Source organism: Trichoplusia ni, chromosome 14 (assembly GCF_003590095.1).
Source record: "Trichoplusia ni isolate ovarian cell line Hi5 chromosome 14, tn1, whole genome shotgun sequence".
NCBI lineage: Eukaryota > Metazoa > Arthropoda > Insecta > Lepidoptera > Noctuidae > Trichoplusia > Trichoplusia ni.
This window is the reverse complement of record NC_039491.1, coordinates 3,988,824-4,011,041: the sequence shown is the minus strand read 5'-3', so window position 1 is coordinate 4,011,041 and position 22,218 is coordinate 3,988,824. Positions and strand designations below refer to the sequence as shown.

General features: G+C 33.8%; 1 protein-coding gene across 18 annotated transcripts in view; it reads left to right on the top strand.

Moving 5' to 3' along the window:
* The window catches only part of LOC113500419 (calcium-activated potassium channel slowpoke), a 61,587-nt gene that overhangs the window by 1,369 nt on the left and 38,000 nt on the right, over window positions 1-22,218 (top strand). The gene's annotated exons all lie outside the window — the stretch shown is intronic.

Sequence of the window (22,218 nt, the reverse complement as noted above, 5' to 3'; positions counted from 1 at the left end):
ATTTTATAATGATGGGAAAGTCTTAGGACAAGCTTTGAGAAGTAAAGAAAAGTCTATTTTTTATCTTCTTTACGCATAATATGTCCTACCTACAGACATAATATGTCTTTAGGAATTACTATACTATTTAATTTTGGAATTTTGGAATTTTACATTTTTATAAGTAATGTTTACAACTTTTAAATTGAATAAATAAATGAAGATTATTCAGGTAATCCTTAGTACATAATATCTACAAATAAATTGATTTAGTATGCTGAATTTTTAATAAAATGAAATAAAACTACAAGCCAATGCTTAACGTTTTAATTAATAAAAATACTACTTTCGTAGATACATTCTATAGCAAGTTAATCAAAGGTTTTGTAGCTGTTTTTTCTTATTCAAAACTGTTTAATTTTTTCCTGTAACATTCAAATAACGTGAATCCATTTTATTATAATTTGCTTAATGATAATACCCACTAGCCTGTTTATTGGTCTTACTCCTACTCATCCCCTGTGAAGAAGTAATTCGGCAAGCTTAAACAAATTGACAATAATAACAATAACGATATTTTTTTGCAATCCCGTGTTCCATTCAGCTTGTACATGGACAAAGACCACAACCTCACCATGTTTTTACGATTCTCGGTTTTCAATCAACATTATCCTCTCCATTTTTTTTAATATTATTGTAGAAAAAATACTTGTTAAACAATTTTCATAAATTTATCTATGCAATAAAAGTGCTTTATCATCACAAATAAAACAATTTTTTGTACAAAAATATACCTTAATCAAACCTACTTTGCCTCTGAATACCAGACTTAGTATTTAATGTTATCTTGAATATGTTTTGCCTGTGTTGGTAGTTTAGAGCTTATCAATATTAATTAGATATTTTTAGATCCGCGTTTTTTACATGACGAAGAAAAATCTTAGTGCCAAAAAACATGCTCTTAGTCTAAACGACCTTAAGTTAGTCATTAAAATGAACTCAATAAATCGTTACCGAAACCGTAATCACAATTTAATTTAAAAACGAGGTTTATGATAAAAAGCTTTAAAAGATTCAACAGAATAAGATGTTCAACAAAAAGAAATGAAAACCTTCGACAGAAAATTTGTCCAAATCAATGCATCCGTAAAAGAGCAACGGTGACACTATTAAAAATGACTAATAGGTAATGCAGGTTGCTTGCTGGTGCCATCCAAAATATTGTAGAAACGTTTTTTAGGTATCCATCGTCTACTTAAGTCACGGAAATGGAGATGCAGGAATCTCATAAAGATTCAATTTTTTCTATTTGAAATCGTTATTTTCATCTAGAAGAGTATTAGTATTGTTTACCACAAGATCAAGTACTGATAACATAGAGAGATGCCAAAATAACCTTCGTATTGTAGATAATATTGTGTATGGACTGACTTTAAGGCCAATGTCCGACAAACTAAGCAACAAAAGCCAACATTAAATAAAAAACAAAAAAAAAACGCCGACTAAGTTTTTTTGCGGCAAAGGTATTACCCGTAGAGCCTCAATCGCTTTAACCAGTACGATCTGACTAACCCAGTGCGTGAATCACAACAATGACCTAATAGCCCCATAAAAAATCAGAACATGGTAACAAGATTAGTGAGAACAGTGACTACAGTATCCATATAACAGTATGCATATTGAAAGTGTTAAGTTGTTGCTATGCACTCCTAAGGCTAGTTCGGTTGCAGTACAGTGATACATTCAAAATTTGAAATATTCTTAGGGTAATTTTTGTAGGGAATTACTGTTCGGGTTTTTTAAAATAAGTAGTAACAGGCAGATTGAGACCAAGCAGCGTTACCTTGTTGAAAAATTTTTTGATCGTTTTCGTGTTTCAGGAAGATATTAATTAAATGTATGAATATATTTTGAACTATATAATCTGGCAGAAATAAAAACTTAAAAATCAACTTAAATTTTCTCAAACCTGTACTAAGTATAGCTTTCTATTTCATTTAAATATATAAATTACACATTGAATCTGCTAACATCAATAAGATCCCTCCAGATCCATCCCTCAAGATTTCTACTTAATCATTTATTTTTAAACGGGTCCCGCTAAACGAAACTTTCCTTTCACAGACAAAGTCACATGCAGCACTCCACCCATATTTATATTCCAAGTTCTCCAACATCCAAATCAACAAACATTTACGTCAGTTGACACAATATCATTTAAACACCAGTAAATAAAGTGACGAGTATCTAGTTATTCTGGCTGTCATGCACAGACGACCGACGTTTGCAATTTGATGTATTTACAACGCGGACGCCGACACCAGACGTCCATCGTATATTAAGAGCACTGCATAAATACGGACGTCCGGATAGTATACGTATTTAAGAACTTTTTTGTGGAACATAAAAAATAATCTTAAAAGAATTAGCATCTAGTTTTTTTCATCTTCTAGGTATCTACCGTCATCGATGGTTTTTAATAAATCTGATTTATAAGTTGGACAATGTTACTATCTTGATTTGAGTAATTGATAGTCAACTGTCATTTATAAACGAATAACTATTTTATGTGAAGCGAAATAAAAGTAATTACGCCGAGGAGGACCTTTATTGCAGGTGAAATAACTTTAGTTGAAATTTTATTATTTCTAGCCGAGCTGAATTTCGTAATAATATATTAAAACCTTAATTATAAATACTTCTTCGAGTACAAAGGTTTACTTTAAGCAACCCATAGGTTAAAAATATATTAACAAGCTAATTTATCGCTTTAATTAATAAAACATTAATTCTAGCGTGCGTCATACAATTACATGCCTCAACGTTATGTACTTAACGTAGATTATGTACGCGAGGTACATAATGTACGCTAGGTACGGCTATATACCTAGCGGAGTATTAGGGTATATCACGCTAAGCGCGTCACAGCAACAAAATCGGGATCCCAGTTTGGTAGCTACGCCCGAGTCCCGGCACGCCAGTACGGACCATGACCCACTTTCCGCTATCGATGTGCTACGCCCTCTAGTTCAAGTACGTTTTCCCTTTCGCCAACCATTGATGGTCTTGTCTCATGGTTCATTACTACAAAGAATTTAGGGGTAATTGTGTGCGTGCGTAGAATATTTTGTGTTTAATAATTTCCTTGGTTGCTGGTTATATAACCTAGTTTTGTTTTTGGGTTGTTGCGAGCTACGTTGAATAGATATTGTTGTTCTGTTTAGGAATATTTGTAAACGGTTTTACAAAAAAATATTTTATCAGTCTGATTTTTAAATAACTACATTTATTTACTTAATTTTTTGGATTTGTTTTTGCAGTCTATTCTACTAAATTTTGTTAACATTTGCTATCTATTGCCTCATCTTCTATGGTGCATTTAGTAATTTTCATCTACTTTATAGGTGTTTACAGAAATATTATGATTCTTTTAAATAAAAAAATGACTACTACTTTACGTAAATTAGTTTAACTTACTACTAACAGTTGCATTTTATTTGCAAGCATTGCAATCTTGTATCCATTTAAACATAAGATACAAAGCTTACCTTTAATAGCCAGCGTGTAATAAAACTGAAGCAAGCAAGCAAAGTATTTCTTTTATCTTTTGAACGAACGCGGTTCAAAAGATAAAGATCCTCAATGTCTTTAAGTGCGGTCCTCTCCGGGGAGGTTAGGTGGTATTTTTCTCAAATTGTTGGTGTATTTATACTATAGCACCTGTATTCCCCGGATGGGAATGGAGAATACAGTGGCGTGTCTACTGTTTGTACTTCAGCGCTTCTAATCTACTAGTTTAGTTAACATGGAGATGAGATGTGTCTACAGTCGTTATTTTCAAATTAAATATTTAAATTGTATTTATTTATTTAACCACTTACGCAAACAAATAAAAATAGCACAAAAAATTAAAGATGTGTTAAAAAGAAATGTAAAGTGTTAAATTCTCCTCTTGTATCGTACCTAGTATTATATTCCCTATTATTCATAGGCATCTTTTAGAACATAGAACATTTATTTTCTTAGATTAAGTAGATTTGGTTTCTAATACTCTATGTTCTTCTATTGGTTTAACCTTCAATCTCATACTAGAAATCCAATACTAGATCTATCTATTCAGGCACCACAACATTTACCACTACTATTAATATCAAGTAATGAAAAGCGACCGCTCCCGACCCAGGGGCAAACATTCAATTACCCTTATATTAAAAACGGCAATTTAAATAATATTGCAAATTCAAGTGCTGAACGAAATTAAAAGGCACACATGCATAGCTTCGAATGCCATACTAACAATTTCTATGTGTGTGTTACTATCACCTGTTAATATCATGCTATTACTGATTGATTAAGTAGTACTAAGCTATGTATTAACGATAGTATTGGAGCGATACAATACGATAGTAAAAGGGTAATGGGAAACGGTCAAATGATAACACGTTCTTCTATTAATAAACACAAAAAAATACCCAATCATTATTGTTCTTTTTCGGTTTTGAGAAACTATGGCTTATTTTGTAGGTACTAATAATTGAGCCAAGTCAAGTGATATTCAACAGTCTTTAGTGCCAAATGTATGGAAATGACATTCTTATACTTCTTAATACTTTGACCTATCGCCTTAATAATTTCGATTGTTTTTTTTTTTATATTGAGTAAAAAGTATTTTGTTACATTCGTACATTTTGTGTTTGCTGGATCACAGTCGGGGCTTTCGTCGCTGGAAGACAAATTTTAATATCAGACTGATCTTTGGCATATAGAGTACGAGCAAACAAATTAATTTACATTTTTATGCAAATTTATTACGGTGCAAGAAATACGAGAAGAACAAATTAAGTAATACAACCACTAATTTATACTCTAAGTCAATAAACACTTCTGCTTATGTAACGATTGAAGTTTATTCCGATTTAAACGTTCTGTTATGAAGAAGCCGCTTTTATTATTCATGTAACAGACAGATTAGTGAACGACATTTTATTAGACGTTTGAACTCCCCATCCTTCCTCTTGAACTCGTCTCGAGCGTCGACTGTGTATTTATAGCCGAGATATTAGTTGAAAATAACTTATAAATAACTGTATCGTTTTATCTTAATACAAGCCGACATTTTGTTAAATTCGTCAATTATTTTAGTGTGTATCATAGACGTTTTTTTAATTAGTAAATGTTACTTGTATTTATTGAAAATGCTCAAAAGTTTTATTGCATTTACATATTATATAGTTGCCCAGAATTTCTTTTTACCAAGAAAACGTACACGTAAATAAAATATAACGTAGATTAGCTCTTAAGGTGAACCGGGAAATTCTCTGCCATTACACAATGATAATGATTTTATGAAATACTAGCTGACCCAGCAAACATTGCCTGATGCAGGAAACAAAACATAAACGAATTTAAAAAAACTTATAGGGATGAAAAATGTGCTATTTCCAGATCTTACAACAATTTTATATACAAGGGGATAGGCAGAAGCAATTTCAATGCAGAAAGCAATCACAGTAAGCGTTTTTGTACGGATGAATTAAAAGATTTCAACGCATGCGTACTGCCTTATTTTTGTCTTCTTCGCCAGTTTGACTTGGCCTATTAAATGAGAATAAATAACTTTTTTACTTTGTTTTGACTTTGGTCCTAATCAATACTTGTTTTTTCGTGATGTTTTTTTCGTGTTTCATTGTGTACGATCTGTCTAAACATTTCAAAAAACATGCGCCAGTTTTTATGATAAAGTAATAAATAAAAACTTACACAAGTTGCACCTAAATTAATTTTAAGAATGTATAATTTGGTGCTCGGCAAATTTACCTCTATAACTTGTTTTCTTTTTTGTTTAGTTGAATTATTTAACTAACTTAAGCAACTTCTTTACTCCAAAATCATGTAAGCAAAAAAAACGCTTACCGTTTTTACACAAAGTCTATTTATCTTTGTATAGTTTCCATATTAAAATTAAAGTAGAAAACTATCACCATAAAACTAAAAAATACCCAAAATGATATACCTAACCTAAGCACTAATGTCTCTATCTTTGTGAACGTTTGCCAAATGAATCACGAAAACAATATCTAAGCGTCCATCGTTTGTCGTTTAACCCTAAAACTATCTACAATGAAGTTCTATCATAGCTAGTGTTACCGACATCGCGTGCTAACCTCCACTTGTCCTTGTATTCACATTTTCTATTTATTAGGACCAGTTTTTAGTATTTTAGTTCGTAAACTCCAATCCAGACATTAATACTTTTTCTTTTAAGTAATTTTAATAATCACAATTCTGATTCTCTGGGATCGATAAGTTGTAAGTCATAAGAAAAATCGCATTAGTTACGTGTACGTAATATTAGACTATATTCCCTCATTATCTTAGCCTTTTCCCAACTATGTTTTGATCGGTTTCCAGTCTCAAGGATGCAGCCTCTCTATGATCTATCTATGACCTTTGTAGCTTCCAATTTGACATTCTTTTCATAATTGAACAAAAAGTACAAAAAACATCCAAAAATAAATTCTTAATTATTCAAATCTTTGACTTTTTAAAACATGTTCATCTTTTTACGTTTTAATAATTCATGAAATGCCAATTCTTGCCATTTTTAAATCACACGCCAACATTATTATTTAAAGTAGGTGCTACATGCAAAAATGCATCTAAAATACACACAAAGCCTTCAACTGTGACCTATTAAATAGGTAACACACAAATGAAATGGAGCGAAATTTTCTCACACGACACCGTATTCGGCAAATACCCTAAGCATTCAGTGTAACGATCCATTTCAGACATGAAAACTAGAACTTAAAACATCCACTTTTTACTCAAGTATTGCTTTTATGATTGTATGAAGAGCGTTGTTAAACTATATCTCTTTTTGTAGTTTATTCTTAGAATTGTTGTCTAGTATGGCACTGTTTACAAACATGCAATGTCCTAAATAAATGTATCAACGAACACACGTTTTATAACGTGTTTGCACGAGATGCAAGTTAATTCTCAACGCAGATAAGTCACAAATGTGACTTCTTTAAAGTTATATGTATTTCGTTAATTATTCTTAAACACTGACAAACAGTGAAGAAAAACAGCATTTGGAACCCTGGATTCCAAATACTGGAATCTAAAATCACCAACCTGCAGTGAGCTACCGGAGGCTTGTCTCCAACATATAGATTGGAATTAATTGTATACTTATACACATTTATCTAGGGTTTGTATTGAATAACTAAGCCAAAAATTCAACACTGCAGCAGAGTTTGTTTAATGTGCATCGTTAACTCCAGAGACACTGCAATTTTGTAGCCAAAGTTTAATTACTGGGAGATACTGAATAAAGCACGTCCACTAAAACGAAAATATTTATTGGTCCAATTTGTAGTTACAGTGAGTTATCAGTTTGTTATTCTGAGAAACAGCAAAGCAATCATGTTTATAATTGGATTTCTAACGAGTTACAAAATTCTTGCAAATGCTGACATGCTGACTGAAAGAAATGATTTTTGTGAAAGAGGCCTTCGTATCTTGTCATTATTATTCAAGAAATCTACTCGTGGTAGATCTCTAGTCTTTTATCAGGCTCCTGTTCCTCCTCATACATTAGTATTTGGCAATTTATTTTACCTACCCACACTTATTCATATTTGTTCTAGAGAAACATGTGACTATCCATATTCCTCTCAAACAGTTTCAATAGTGTCGCGCATTTTAAACGGCTAAAAGTTGCAAAACTGTTACATAATACTGACGGGCAATCGAATATAAAATTGGCCTCGTTGTCTGGAAAACTAGGTCTTCTATTTCTAATATAGGTTTGTCTAGCCTTTACCTGTCTATATAACCTAAAAATACGTTATATCTGGAGCTTCCATATTTGGTCAACTGTCAGGCCTGACCTTTGCAAGTGGGTCTTATTGTATATTCCGGGACTGGTGTCAGATCGATTTGGTCTCAGTGAAAGGTCGCGGGATTTTAAATGTGTCGGTTGGAGATATCGCTGGCTAACGTACTTTTTATTAAGTACATAGTTGCTTTGCAGAGCGGTTCAAATGTACAAAGAATTTTTGGATCTATTCGGAAAACGGTTTGAAGACTGTTGAATAGAATTCGACCAATTCATGTTACAAAATCCTGTACGATATTCGTGCCTACTTACCCTTATTTAAAATTCTGTCTGTGAGGAGTTTAAATGACAGGCTTATCCTAGAAAAATGCCAATAAATATTAAATCTACTTACCATATTTAGGTCAGCACCTTTTCCCAAATATTCGCACTTAACTCACAAAAGACTTCAGCGATCAATCAATATCTAAAATTCCGCAATCTATCACCCCGCGTATCTGGTGGAGACCCAAAATCACTGGGCCCTAAACAAAGAGCCAACAGCGCACGTATGGGACCGTTCCACCCGAACTGGCTATTACGCATTCCGATGGTCGATAAAAGCCTTTATTTCAGTCACAAATTTCGGTGGAGTTGGTCAAAATTCTGATTCTGCAATATTGGTTAGAATATTGGACAAATGTTTAGGGTTAACGCTTTTAATTGTCAGCGGGAATAATTTTGTCCAGTTAACTGTGTTCGTTTGCAGTTGTGTTGAATAAATGTGTACCGATTTTGATTTGAAAACTCGTTCCATTCTATATGAATTATTTGTTTATTCTGTAATAATATTATTTAGAAACATAGGGTGTCATTCAATTTAAAGCTACCCTAGGTACTCGAGAACGAATCACAATTTGTAAAACATTTACAAAATATAATTTGCGTTTAGACTTTCTAAAGGTGTTTGAGATACTTAACGGCACTCTCAACACACTTCATGATTTCCCTCAAAATGGCAACAAAGCAGCTTCAAAATAAAATTATTTCAAATTTAAATGCGCCTTTTATTATCAAGATTTCTTTAGCAAAGGTCAAATGTATTTAAAATGAGAGATAGTCGGTTTATGTAAATGACTTTATTTTGTGTATTGCGCCCTTTGGAGACAAGAACTGAATCGCTGCTGTTTCAAAAGTTTCTGGAAATTTTTAAGCAAATGTTTTGATTATATTTAACATATTACTTGAATCATTTACCTGGTTGCCTCTTTTAACGTAAGAATACCTATAAATTTATTACATTTCACATTAAACATATCATTGAACTTTGCGGTAACATATATCATATTCTTAAATTAAGGAAAATAAACAAAATAAATGGTATGACGCTTACTAGGAGACAGAAAAAATAATTGTTTGGCATACACCTTCATGTGGACGCACGATGACGCGCGATGTTACGGTCAAAGACTTAAAATATTAATTTTACTAAAACAAGTGAAGGGTGTATAAATAGAACAGAAAAAAGAATAATTTTCATAGAAACACATAGTGTGCTGAGTTACAACAAAAGCGAACAATTTATCCGGTATCGTGATTTTGCCTTGATAAACACATATTACATATTATTATTGCGTCGTTCTTCTATTTCTTTCTAGTTCAGTATATTCTAAAGTTGGCTAAAGGTTCTACTCTACGCTCCGCTTGTCTCAATTCAGTTACCTTTAATTAGTAAAAAAAAAAACAAATTCGCTTTACTACCCTTTTCTAGGTTATAGGTACCTTCTATGTCACACATCACCTCTTTATAGTACTAAAATAAATTAATTATCATAAAAATATGTTAATAAAAGTTCTAAACAGGAATTCGGTAATTATCTAACACGAAATTTGTCGACAGAACAGCAGCTTAATGGGTCACCTGTTTGACCATTTCCACTCCAGTTGGCTAAACCAATGTTCTAAATACGATCGTCGCCAGAATGTTATAGTGATTCATGGAACTATGTTTAATTATGTAAATGTATAATGAGTACTCTTTTGAGAGGAGAAATGAAGGAAGTTTTATAACAATTAAATTGTCGATTGTCATTTATTTTGTTGGTAGATTGCTATATTGTGGAAAATGTTAGATCAATTTGCATGAGCAGTTTATTTCTATAATTTTGATTTACTATTTATCAGTTCTTTCTGTTCAAGCTTCATTCACATTTTTGCAACGTATATTGACTTTTCATATTAATTCTAATTGTCACTACGCGCAATGTTCATAACCGAGATAAATAAATATGGGCAACGTTAATAAATAAGCAAATTTCTTCATAAACTTTAAATACTAGATACTAAGTACCTAAAGTTAAGGTCTAAGACAGTATAACAAATATTTTTCGAATAATGACAAAAAATCTGGGACACTTTTGCCCCATCTGTTTTTAAAACAAAAAATATCCCCGTCTACCTTGAAAGTTTGTTACGTGCTCACCATACATCAAGGCATTTTTACCTTAACGTAAAAGAAACAACATCTGACTACATAAGTAGTACCTTTAATAAGAGGGGGAATGATAAAGGACACGCATTCCCACTACGCTTTTAAGAAAATGCGTTCTCTTTGAAAGCTATGCAAGTATAGTACATGTAGGTAGGTATGAAGGTATTGTGTATAGTAATGGCGGGCTTAGACGCTTGGGTGGATTTCACTGAGTGGATAAACGCGATCAGATGAAGCTATGATCTAGTTTCTCGTGTTGAATGATCGGTGCTGTATTTCACTATAGTAATGTCCAGTATGGGTAGTAGCGCACTGATACTTCTTTTCTTGTTATAATTACATATCCCAATTATAACAAATGAATATTTTCTTACTGGCCTTAAAAAAATACATTCAGTTTTTCAAAAGTATTTAGCAACGATTGATCTCGTTCCATTTAAAGTCTTTCCTACGGTTTTAGTAAAACTGGTGATATCGTCCTTATAGCACTTATTTGTCACACACGCACAACAATACCGCATTTCCTCGAACCGTCAGTTACAAGGCTTCTGCAGGCTCGTGATTTAGAAAACTCGTGTGTCGCGTGACGTAAAACTTTTGAAGTGTATGTTATGCGGTAAATTATTACTATAAACTAAGATTTCTTTCGTGTGCTGACGAGTGTTGGAAGTTTCTAGAAGGAATGGTGGCAGGTTTTTTACCCCGTTTTCTTTGATAACGTATTATGGTGTTCGCAATGCAAAAATAAAACAAAATGACTCTTACTTTTTTGTTTGAGTCAATTTCTAAGACACCTTGACTCAAAATTCTGTTAGGATCTTTTTGGAATACTAGATACAGGATTTTTCTTTTCAAATATACGTCAACGTTTGTTCAATTTGGGGCTAAGTTAGCTTGAAACCCAAGAAAGATTATTCTCGCAATATCCGGCAATATCGATCTCAGTGGCGTGCACTTGGAGAGGCCTATGTCCAGCAGTGGACTGCGATAGGCTGATGATGATGATGATAATGATGATCCGGCAAACACGACTGGAGCAGCGATGAAATCTGAACGATTATTAATTCATGCGTATAGGCATGAACAGCTATAATGATATGATTTCCCACATAAACAAGCGATTTGTTCTTAACATTCCTGAAAACGGTAAAAAAAAATCATTAAATTTGATTTAGTAGATTAATCAACTAACATTCCGAATTCAGCATCCTAATCGAAATTTATCGTATTTCTTGTAACTGAACGTCTATTCCTTATCTTAGAAATAAAGCCTTCTTGACGCGAGACAAAAACAAGACATCTCGGGTGGCCTCCCTAATCTCTCTTATATAGGTCAGTGGGTGGTCTCTATCGATTGCCAGCACTTGTGCGTTCGTAGGAACGTTCGTTTTGTCGTTACGTTTGTAGCCGGCCTTTGCAGGAGACCGTGAATTATTTATAGATAGTTTTGTGTTTTATTTATGAAGTTGTACGCTGCAGTAAGGACTGCGGTAGGTTGTAATTATGCTGTTAAGAGGATAGGGATGTTACGTCTTTGTAACTAGAAAGGAGTTTTGACGAAATTGGGGCGTTTTCGTTTTAACCATGAAGATCCTATGGCTCATATCTTTCTATTCGCACATTACGGAAACTTACAATCCTTATAAGTAACAGAGCTTACTGCTAAATTGAAAACGTGAGAATTTAAAAACAAGAAAAAAGAAATCCTTACAACGATTACAAAACTCAATGGCTACAATAATGAAATGTCATTTCCACCCGTTACGCTAGAATTAAAATTGTCGTTCGACGGAGAGGCAGTGACAAGTGACGTCATCTCCGGATAGCTTTACCCTCTGATTACGGAGCCGGATCAATCGTCTGGCTAGACTAATGTCTAGTCGGTTTTACTAACATATAAAACGAGACCGTTCAGAAGATTTAATATGCTGAAAACATAAAGGGGAACATAAAATTATTACGATTATTACATAGGTACTGTTATTCCAGTGTCCTGAAGGATGTTAACTGGTAGTGATTTTATAATACATATGTAGCATTTTATGTCCATCCATATTATGTTTGTAACCTTATTTAAAGTAGTTGCCTTATAATCGTTTTCCTATATTAAACGGATCTTCATTCTTCAGCTGCTAATTCTTTCGAGACTACGTTTAGAGAAAGGGTTGAAGGGCAAAGCTTTTGGGGTGTGACCTCAACAGTTATCACAGGTAGTAAGAGCAAATATTTTCCTTAATTATTTGCGTTTTTTGGCCTGATTGTAGACTATTCATGTTAAGTTAGAAAATATGGCAATAACTGTTTTCTACGTGTTGCTTTATGTAGCTAGTCCGTGCCAAAGTCGGTATCTTGATCTAAAAGTAGTAGGAGTACAATAACATAACAACATTTTGAAACAGTTGTATTCCATGGGGTCTACACTCCGTAAGATACTAGTATTCTCGAATGCAGAGAACATTGACTTTTTAGTTCTGGCATTTATCCATTGTTTCTTTCGTTAGAACTAAACCTTGAGTAATACTATACGAAGTTTTCTCTAAGCATTTTTCATACAAGGTAGTTTTGGCCCTATGCCTGCAGTCTGCATTAAATAGGTCAATGCACTCAATATATCAATGAACACCAGGTTACTGGCGTATTGGCAGAAAGAACAAAGTGTCTGTCCCTGCACTCCTATTTAGCAACAATCGTTACAACATTAAGCGAACATACAATTTATCAAGACATTGTCCCTTAGCATTTATAAGATCCTCTTCGTTCTTTCGTAAGAATGCGACTGAATATACTCGTGTGAAGATTTAAAGTGGGGCAAGTTGTCTCATTATTTCCAGCTGAAAGAATAAAGACATAAATCAATTATTACAGTCTTCAAGAATTCGTGATTTCTGTCACTCCCACAGCGGTGACAAACGCATGACGCGGCAAGTAAGAAAGAGAAGAGAGAGTATTTTCTTCACACGACGTCACCTCCGTACGTTGGCAAATGGTAGTACACCCGTTGGCAAGATGCCACCACAGCTGTCTCCAAATGTCCCCGCAGTTATTAACAGTATTTATAAAGTTGTATTTGTTTTGAATCATAATATGGTTTCACGTGACTTTGAACCACTTTATCAAATTATAATCCACTTGCATGATGACACACATCAGTGATATTCATAAACAAAAATGAATCTTACTGCCTTGAAAATAATGCTTTTTTACATTTCTGAATATTTCTAATATACCGGGTAAGACATAGCTGTGGATTCCAGAATGTACCAGCTATGCAGCAATACTGTTTTCTTTTACAAGCATGTAATAAAAAGCTCTTGCTCTACAATCTACTTAAAAATGTACGTTGTAATACGAGTGAAGCTGTGAGCTGAATTGCGATGGCGCTTTGCATTCCCCGATGAGACTGAATGAAAGTTTCTGTTGCCAGAGATGATATTAACAATAAATCGTGGGGAAGACGGATGCTTACTTGGTTTTAGGTGAACAAAAAGAGCTCTATTTGATTGAACATTTTAGATACGGGAAAAAGATACATAACTTTTAGAAGAAAAAAGACTTAACATTTTTGAGCAAATTATCTGAAAAACGTCCAGCTTCTTAGGTAATGCGATTCGCAAGTCTATCTGCGACATACATTAATGTATCCATGACGATAATACTAAAAAATAGAGTAGGCGTGTCAACAGCTGCTTTTTCCAGCAAGTTGTATGAGTCAACTGAGGAAACTAGGTTATTGTGGTGCGCTGGCGATGAGCGTAAGCTGTCACACATGTATCTTGCAACCTAATAGCTTCTTGCTGAAACTGATGTGATTTAGTTGCTCTTTATTGGCCATTTTGATATTAAACTTTTTTACTGATATGTAAACTGTTATCTTAAAGTTATAATTATTTATTTAATCGTAGTTTACAAACGCGTAGTTATCGAGATTGCCTGACTAGTTTCGGACCCAACCGGAGTCTTTTATCGTTTGCTGACGCCTTAACTAGTTGGGTTAAAAGGAAATCATTACGAATCTGTCTCTCAAATTTATTGTAAAAAAATACTTAACCCCTTCTGGGATTACCGTCATAGTGAATGCTAATGCTCTTAGTTTTAACATTAATAGTATAGTGATGATAATATCCCTTAGCTTTACCACATTAAAGCTGACAAGGATTATGAATGTCACTCTTAACCAACATGTTTACTGGATCATGGAATTGTTAACTATTTTTTTGGAATTCATTATAAACATTCATACCTGGTCGACATTTTTTTCTACTATCTCTGTAATTGACTTCAACAGATGCAGTCTCCACAAAACAGAAGCGGCGATAAATGGCTCTCTTTGAATTTAGTTTGTATAAAGTTCTCGAACGCTATGTCAAGATCCCTTAACGATTCAAATCAAGCATTCTTGACATGTCATTATCTGCACCTACGTGCAAAACACACGCATGTATGACTATCAATTTACATAGCCATAAGTCACCGTGAATTAAAACGGTGATGGGTAGGTAGATACAATTACTGCGACGCATTTGCATGGCATGATGGGAAACAATTATTATTGAGAATTAACCTTGGCTTGAATAAAATATAAATGATTCGGAAACGTCCTTTTGAAAACTGATGGTATAATTTTATGAGATGTTTAGTATAGAAACATAAAAAAACACTCAATTCAAAAGACCTAATTGCTGAAGAGAAAGATATTCAGAAGTAGATTTAACACATACCCTCAAATTGTTTAACAAATATTAAATAAATAAATAATCTTATATATCACCAATTTAGCACATCACACCAATAAAGAATGCAATTAAAAATCAATAACATTGTTATCAAAAAACGGAACGTTATAATTAAATTTCCAAAGTATGCGGAAAACATGTTTACAGACAAGCATCGAACACGGTACATTAGTCACAATCACTCAATGTCAGTAAAGCAGTTTTATTTTTGCCGCAAACACAAAATAAAAATGTTTAGGTCTGTTTACGTATTGAATTCCATTTCTGGTAGGCCTGTTGCTTAGCTCTTAGCTGGTGAAATAAGCCTTGAGGCGTAGACTTCAAGACTGAACAAGGAATTTGCTTAAATAGGAGGGTACCGTGATAAATTAATTTGCCTATTTTGCTAACATTTTGATCCTTAAATCAAAAATAGTCTGACAGAAGACATCCAACTAAAATCTTGACTTGCTATTTCTTGTGTAACGATTGAAAACTGTTCTTTGGAGATTAGGCCATTTTTAAAGCAAGATTTTCATATCCGTAATTTAGATTAATGTAATGTGTAACTATGTCATTTTAACCCAAAATCTCATTTAATTTATTCGTCTACCACAGGCAACTAATCTGCTTTCGTATATTTGGAAAGCAAATTATAACAAATAAAATCACGTAGATAACAAATCTTCCAAGCTACTAACATAACCCTTTCGGCTGACGTCATCGTAACAGGATGACATCCTATACTGGCGCCATTCGTATAAATCACGTACAGCGATCCACTCTATCGCCAACGCAGACATATATATATATAGCTTTATGACTACCTAAGGAATACGGTTGAAATTCGAAAATCATAGTTTGAAGAGATTTGCGGCAGATTGTACGTCTGGCATTTTCCACAGCACAGAAAGCACTCAAGTTATTACGAGTGACGTCTTTATGTGCCATTAGATATTAGAGCTGTTTGTAACTGTCAGGGATAGTGTTAGGTATGACGTCACGTCAGCCGCAGATTGCTAGCCACTATTCCCTTTATTTGTTTTCACTCCGAAGAGCAAGATAAGTTGGGATGACCTACGGAGGGGAGGGGGAAAAACTAACTTCGGAGGATAAAGTGATATCTCTCGCTCGATGATGTCATTCAAATATCTCAATAAGAAATGAACGGGCCTTTTCAAATAAACTGTATCATTAGCTTTCCAGTCAACTGGTGATTGCACGTAACGATCTTTCATCACTTTCCTGCTATTGTCTAGTAGCTAAATTAGGCACCCTAAATAGTTTCTAATTACAAACAATTACAACTCCTTACTTTCTTCTATGGGCAACAGGCAATAAATTAAAATGTATTTATTCATTACTTGTTCATTTTGCATCATGTAAATTTTGGTGTTGCCAAATTTTGTCTATGCGTCGTCACAGACCCCGTATAGGGAGGTTCCGGTACCAAGTATCAGGACGAATAGAAAGTATTTATTGAAATAATATGTGCCCTGAAATATTTATCATTGCCTAACATTACACAATTAATAGCCTAAGTACTAGACTATTTATAAGAAATTCTTTTCCTGACTATTGTTTTTATTTCCCGTTCTCCCCACTTTAATCTCATGTTTATATTCAACACATTCATGGAACTAGAATATTCTCGCAGCACTTATCCGCATAGAGAAAAATAAATCCAAATTTTGCCCTAGTTCCCCTTACTTTATTGTCTAGACATGAACAGCCTCGGTTCCCTCCGCTGTTTCATACGACCTTGGCTAAAAAGAATATTCTATAGCCCGAATCTATGTCATAGTAAATTAGGGGAACTATTGTCGTCTTACGTTTGTCCCATCGTTGTAGACGTTTCCAGAAATAGGCAATTTTAGCCGAAATAAAGCGGGTAAAATTGTATTTATTTTATTCCTCGCATTTACAAGATTATTATTGGCTGAATATTTATGTTCGAAATTATGAAATTGCAATTTCCTTGCATTTTTGTTACATCAATTTCTATCTCAACTGCCTATCCGTTAATTGTAACAAAAACAGAAAGAAGAAATCTTAAAAGCTATTTCTGAGAAAAAATATCCAAAATTAAAACCGGCGACGAAAAAATTAGCTAAAGGTGATGTAATCTCGGGTCATTCCCTTTGGCGGCAATTGAATAACACCTACGCATTATGTTCAATATTAATCTAGTGTCAGTCACCCGGCTGTGAGTGCTATGCAAATGAAAATAACTCGCTCGTATTTGCACATTAACACATCATCTTCAAGTAATTCATTAAACAACATGTGACGCCTCTTTGAATGAGAAGACTATTGGAGAATATTTAATACTTTTTGGTAAAATATCCTATTTGGAATTTTATAAACATGAAAGGAAAACTAACCCATAAAATGCAGTTTTACGCAGTAAATGGGTGGAAAAAGTCAAATCGGTTGTCTGGTCTGGACTATCGATTTCGGCGGAATTCAGTTGAATCCAGTTCGACTGGAAACCGATCCTTACAAAACATTTGCTGAAGAAAAGATTTGTGTGACGCCATATTTATTTTTCAATCGATTCTCTCGCTATCGTCGCAGATTTAAATTTATTGTTGCTAACAATGTGAGAAACTAGGTTTAACATTTGAAGCAGACGTCAAGGCCGATGTTATTAATCTTCAAATAGAATTAGGTTCAGTAATTAGGGTATTGTGTCTTTGAAAACAGGTGTTGTCTGGTATGTACAACTATTAGTTACGAAATTGAAGGCTAAATGATTTCGAGGTCTCTGTGTACCAAAAGTTTGTAGCCATTAGGAGCTGTAATTGTTATCAATTTTTTGACTAGTTAATTCATCTTGCATAACATTGAGGGACAAGTATTGTGGTGCTGGTGAACCTTTAAATAAGTGCTGTCCTAGGCCGTCTAGACCTCAACACCTTTTATCACTCCATGAACTTGGCAAAAAATAGGCCTATTCATTTTACAGCGTCTAGCTGGCATCAACAATCAAACCAACCACGGCAACCACGATTCTCGTAAACTGCTACCGCCCTAAAAAAAGCACCACAGTGAGATCGTATCTTCAACCAATTAAAATAAAATCTAATTATAAAATTCAATTAAAGTGTTAATGACCATAATGTTTGTCGTATAAATTAACTAATAAATCAATAGGAGATAGGCGTAGTATCATCAAAACCAAAACTCGGCTAACCCGTACCACATACATTCTATATTTACCGATCTATATTTGAAACGGTCGTGTCACAGAGTGCGACATCGTCTCGTTATTGCCTCAGAATAATTGGACAAGCGATTTTAGACTTTATTAACATTAGAAAAGTACTTTATTAGATGTTGTTTTCATTTGATATTATTTTAAGAGTACTTAGCGTGGAATGTAGGGATTTTTAGTAGGTATGTTTCTACTCTGAGTTGTGTCTGTTATTTGAGTGTAGATGTAATATAAAAAAACACAAGAAATTATAGGTGTAAGCCTGTAAAATGAGGACTACTTTAAATTTTAATATTGAATTACATCAATTCAGAATTCTTAACATAAGCAGGTACTGGCTATAGGTTTGTCCAAAGTCGGTCTACAGTTGGTATTTAGATTATTGGTACGTAGATTTTCTCAAATTTTTCTCCACATCTTTCCATGTCTGAATTTTAAGGAATTTCATGAAGAATTAGTAAACAATAAGCTGTTTCAGACGGCACGTTACATTTAATTCGCTAGTATTTCCAGTAAAAGCATTGGCTGTAATGAATTGTATCAGAGATAGCTCGACTTCGGGATATTGGATACACCGTATCGGGATGTCGCGAGCGAGTACAGTCGGCGACAGAAATCTGTTGATACAATTCCATTTACAAAGCGCTAGCATTTTTCAGTGGGAGAGCCGTCAAGCCGTGCAAGCTTTTATTAAGTATCACCTGTCCCGTTGTCTGTCTGTATGTAATCAGCGAGTTAAATTTGAGTCACTTCCCGGTTTCTGATTGAGCTGAAATATTGACTGACAGCATATGTATATTGCGTGAAAGTGTAATATTATGACATGTTATAGAGCCGATCTGATGCTGGAGCTGGAAGCTGGAGATAGGAACTCCTCTAAAAACTCAATCGAGCAACATTTTCATTATTTTAGAGTCTTGAGCGCAAAACAAAAAAAAATCAATTCTAAAGCTTGTTGTTAAAAATCTTTTTTATTTATTAGTCTGTTTTGTTACCCTACAGCGTAACAGCAACTTATTGAATTTGTTTGTATACATTTGTTTAAAAAAAACTGATTACGTTAAGTGACTTCTGATGCTGACTGTACTATTCCTCGCAGATATTGTATAACATTTATGTACACAATAGTACTTAAGTTCATTCAATACTGAAATACTTTAGTGGGTCTTTTTCGTTTCTTACTTCTGTGTGTCGAGTATTTAACTAGCTCTACCTTATTCAAAAACTTATAGAAATGGGTATCTATAAATATTTATTTATACCTTCTAACATTTATCGTTTGATGAACGTTATCCAGCTGTCGATTTTCAAATTTAATTCCAAAGAATGCCAAATGCCCTTTGACACTTTTAATTTGTTTAGTCTCAATTGGAGACGAGAGAATTTTTTACGTATTAAAAACAATATTGGTCGTTAACAATTCTTACTAGATCTACAAACTGTTAATACGAAAAGATAATTACAGTGCAGTTTATGCACACAACACATAACAACTGCTCACAAAAACATAAAGAATTAAAATAACAATAGTAGCGGGACCCAAATTGGCTATTTAGTTTAATACAGTGGTAACAACATTCATATGAGTCTAACAAAAGGTACACAGTTGCATTATCCCGCACAATGGAAGCCCATGCCAGCTTCCTACTGAAACATTAAACCGAAATTAAAATTTCGACTTACATAAATATTACAGATTTTTTTGGTTACGTTGCATTTTTAGGAGTTTTTCGTGGAAATTTAAAAGTAGTACTTTATAGCTACCACTTCTCTATGAAATATGGTTGTGTTAATCGCTTTTATCATGTAACATTATTATTTAGCTGCATCCATTCGAATGAAAGAATCCCGACATAGTTGGAAAAAGGCTTGGCAGGTTATGGCTGTTAAAATGTTTTTTTTTATATATTTGTATGGCATGAAAATTTTACCCCGTGGCTTTGATTTCAACATAGAGTTTATTTAAGAAAAAAACAAAAAGTGAAGTGCGAGAAAGACTCGCGACACTTAAGGTCTCGTAAAAATAGGACACATTAAACCAAATTTGCAAATAAAATCGGTCAAAATCTGTGAAAATGTCAACTGTGTAGCTTTCGTTTTTATGAAGCACACGCATGACTCAACGAAGAATATTTTAATGTTACTCATATCACGGATTAAAAACCACTTTCCACGTACCACTCAAAGTATTACATAAAACTTCATCAGAATTTCATACATTTTATGAAGGAAAAAAGTAAACACCGCACCACTGCCGTGCCTCTCAAACCCACCTGCACTGGTAATAAATCGTGAACATAAAAATCCGTATCGATACGAAAAAAGTAAGTAAAACATGGAAGCTTACAAATAGGATTATTTCTTTCATACGTCTATTGACGGAACTCAGAGGAATTTATTCGGGCAGCGGCTTTTATCCCTGTTTACAGCTTAGGTAAGGTAACTTCGTGTAATCCCATAACAACTCGTAAATGTCCTCCGTTACATGTTGACTTTAAATACCGTTACGATGTTGAGAGGGGAAAACTGGATACACTCAACGTTCTGGTAATGGATTACAAGAAATGATTAATGAAGGATACTTTTTTTTTATTGTTTAACTACTCCCAATGCGCATTCAAGTGACATGCAAAAAGACAGCAAACAGACTCCAAGAATGGATTTCATAAATGGTGAACTTAACCACTCGGCTATCCGTGCAGTCTTTAGGAGATTGTAATTATAACGTAATGTGAAATCCGATTTCGTTTTATAAACTGCGCTTTATCCCGATTAGGGCTTTTGGACAGTGACGGTTATGTTCCCTCTCCTACTTAGCGAAATATATATTTTATTCGGACTTAAGCAGTAAAGATCGGTCTTGACCCAGTTCGACCCTTTTATCGCTTGGTTCCTCTTTCATCACCGCATCTCTGGAAACGGACTGTCCGAAAATATCGTATCAAAAATTATTTTTAACAAAATGAATAAAATTTTAAAGTTTGTTTACGTTCGTATTACCCAACAAACCTAAAAATATCTTCTTCATAGATTTTCAAGTGTTGGTAGATTCGGAGCTATTTTTAAAATGACACAAAAACCACTTTGCGCCTCCGGAATGACTTATCATGGGCTATAAATAAAATGTCACGATGTTATAGAGGACATTCTACTAAGAATGGATTTCACAAGTAGTATATACTTCCGAACTCTTTCTAGTCCATTCTTGCCAAATGTAGCTTCCTTTAAATGAAATTTATTAGTTTTCTTTAAGATGCTTGTTTGTTTCCTCAGAACTTCGGACGGGATGAACATATTTTGTTGATTAATTTATTATGTAACCTGAGATAATCAATTCGTCAGGTAGGCGTCACCAATAATTAATAGACTTGTACCTAACTGTAAGTACTCAATCGTCTTAACAACTGACGATCTTTAACAAACAAAGCGTCACATAATTTTCCAACAGTACATACCCAAAATTAACCGATAATGATTATATTGTCGACCTTACCGATATTACATGTTCGTCACGATATTTAGCTATTAACCATAATCTGATAAGGCTATTTTAAATAGTTAAATTGCCGTTACCTCAAATATAAAACGTAACGTACCCATAAGTGAGACTTGTTAATTCGCTGCACCCAAGTAGGTGTGGCAACAGGGTAAGGCAGCCTGTTTTAAAACATTACTATAATTATAAAACATCGACTATTTAAGACCAGGTATTATAATGCCGACTTTAATAATTGTCAATGAGATCTATTTCCACAGCTGAAATCGTCAGATAACACAAAAGAAATGGTTGAGGATGAAGAGGTAAAGAGTAAAAGACACAAATTGAAAATAGATAGTCTCTAGCAGTAAAAAAATCAGTCATGATACTCGTATTTCGATCCCCATTTGTTTTGAGTAAACAATATTACTATCGATGACGCGAATTTTATGGGTTATCTATCAAAACACATTTATGTTCAAGTTTATGATGCTACATATTATGATTGTATCTCGT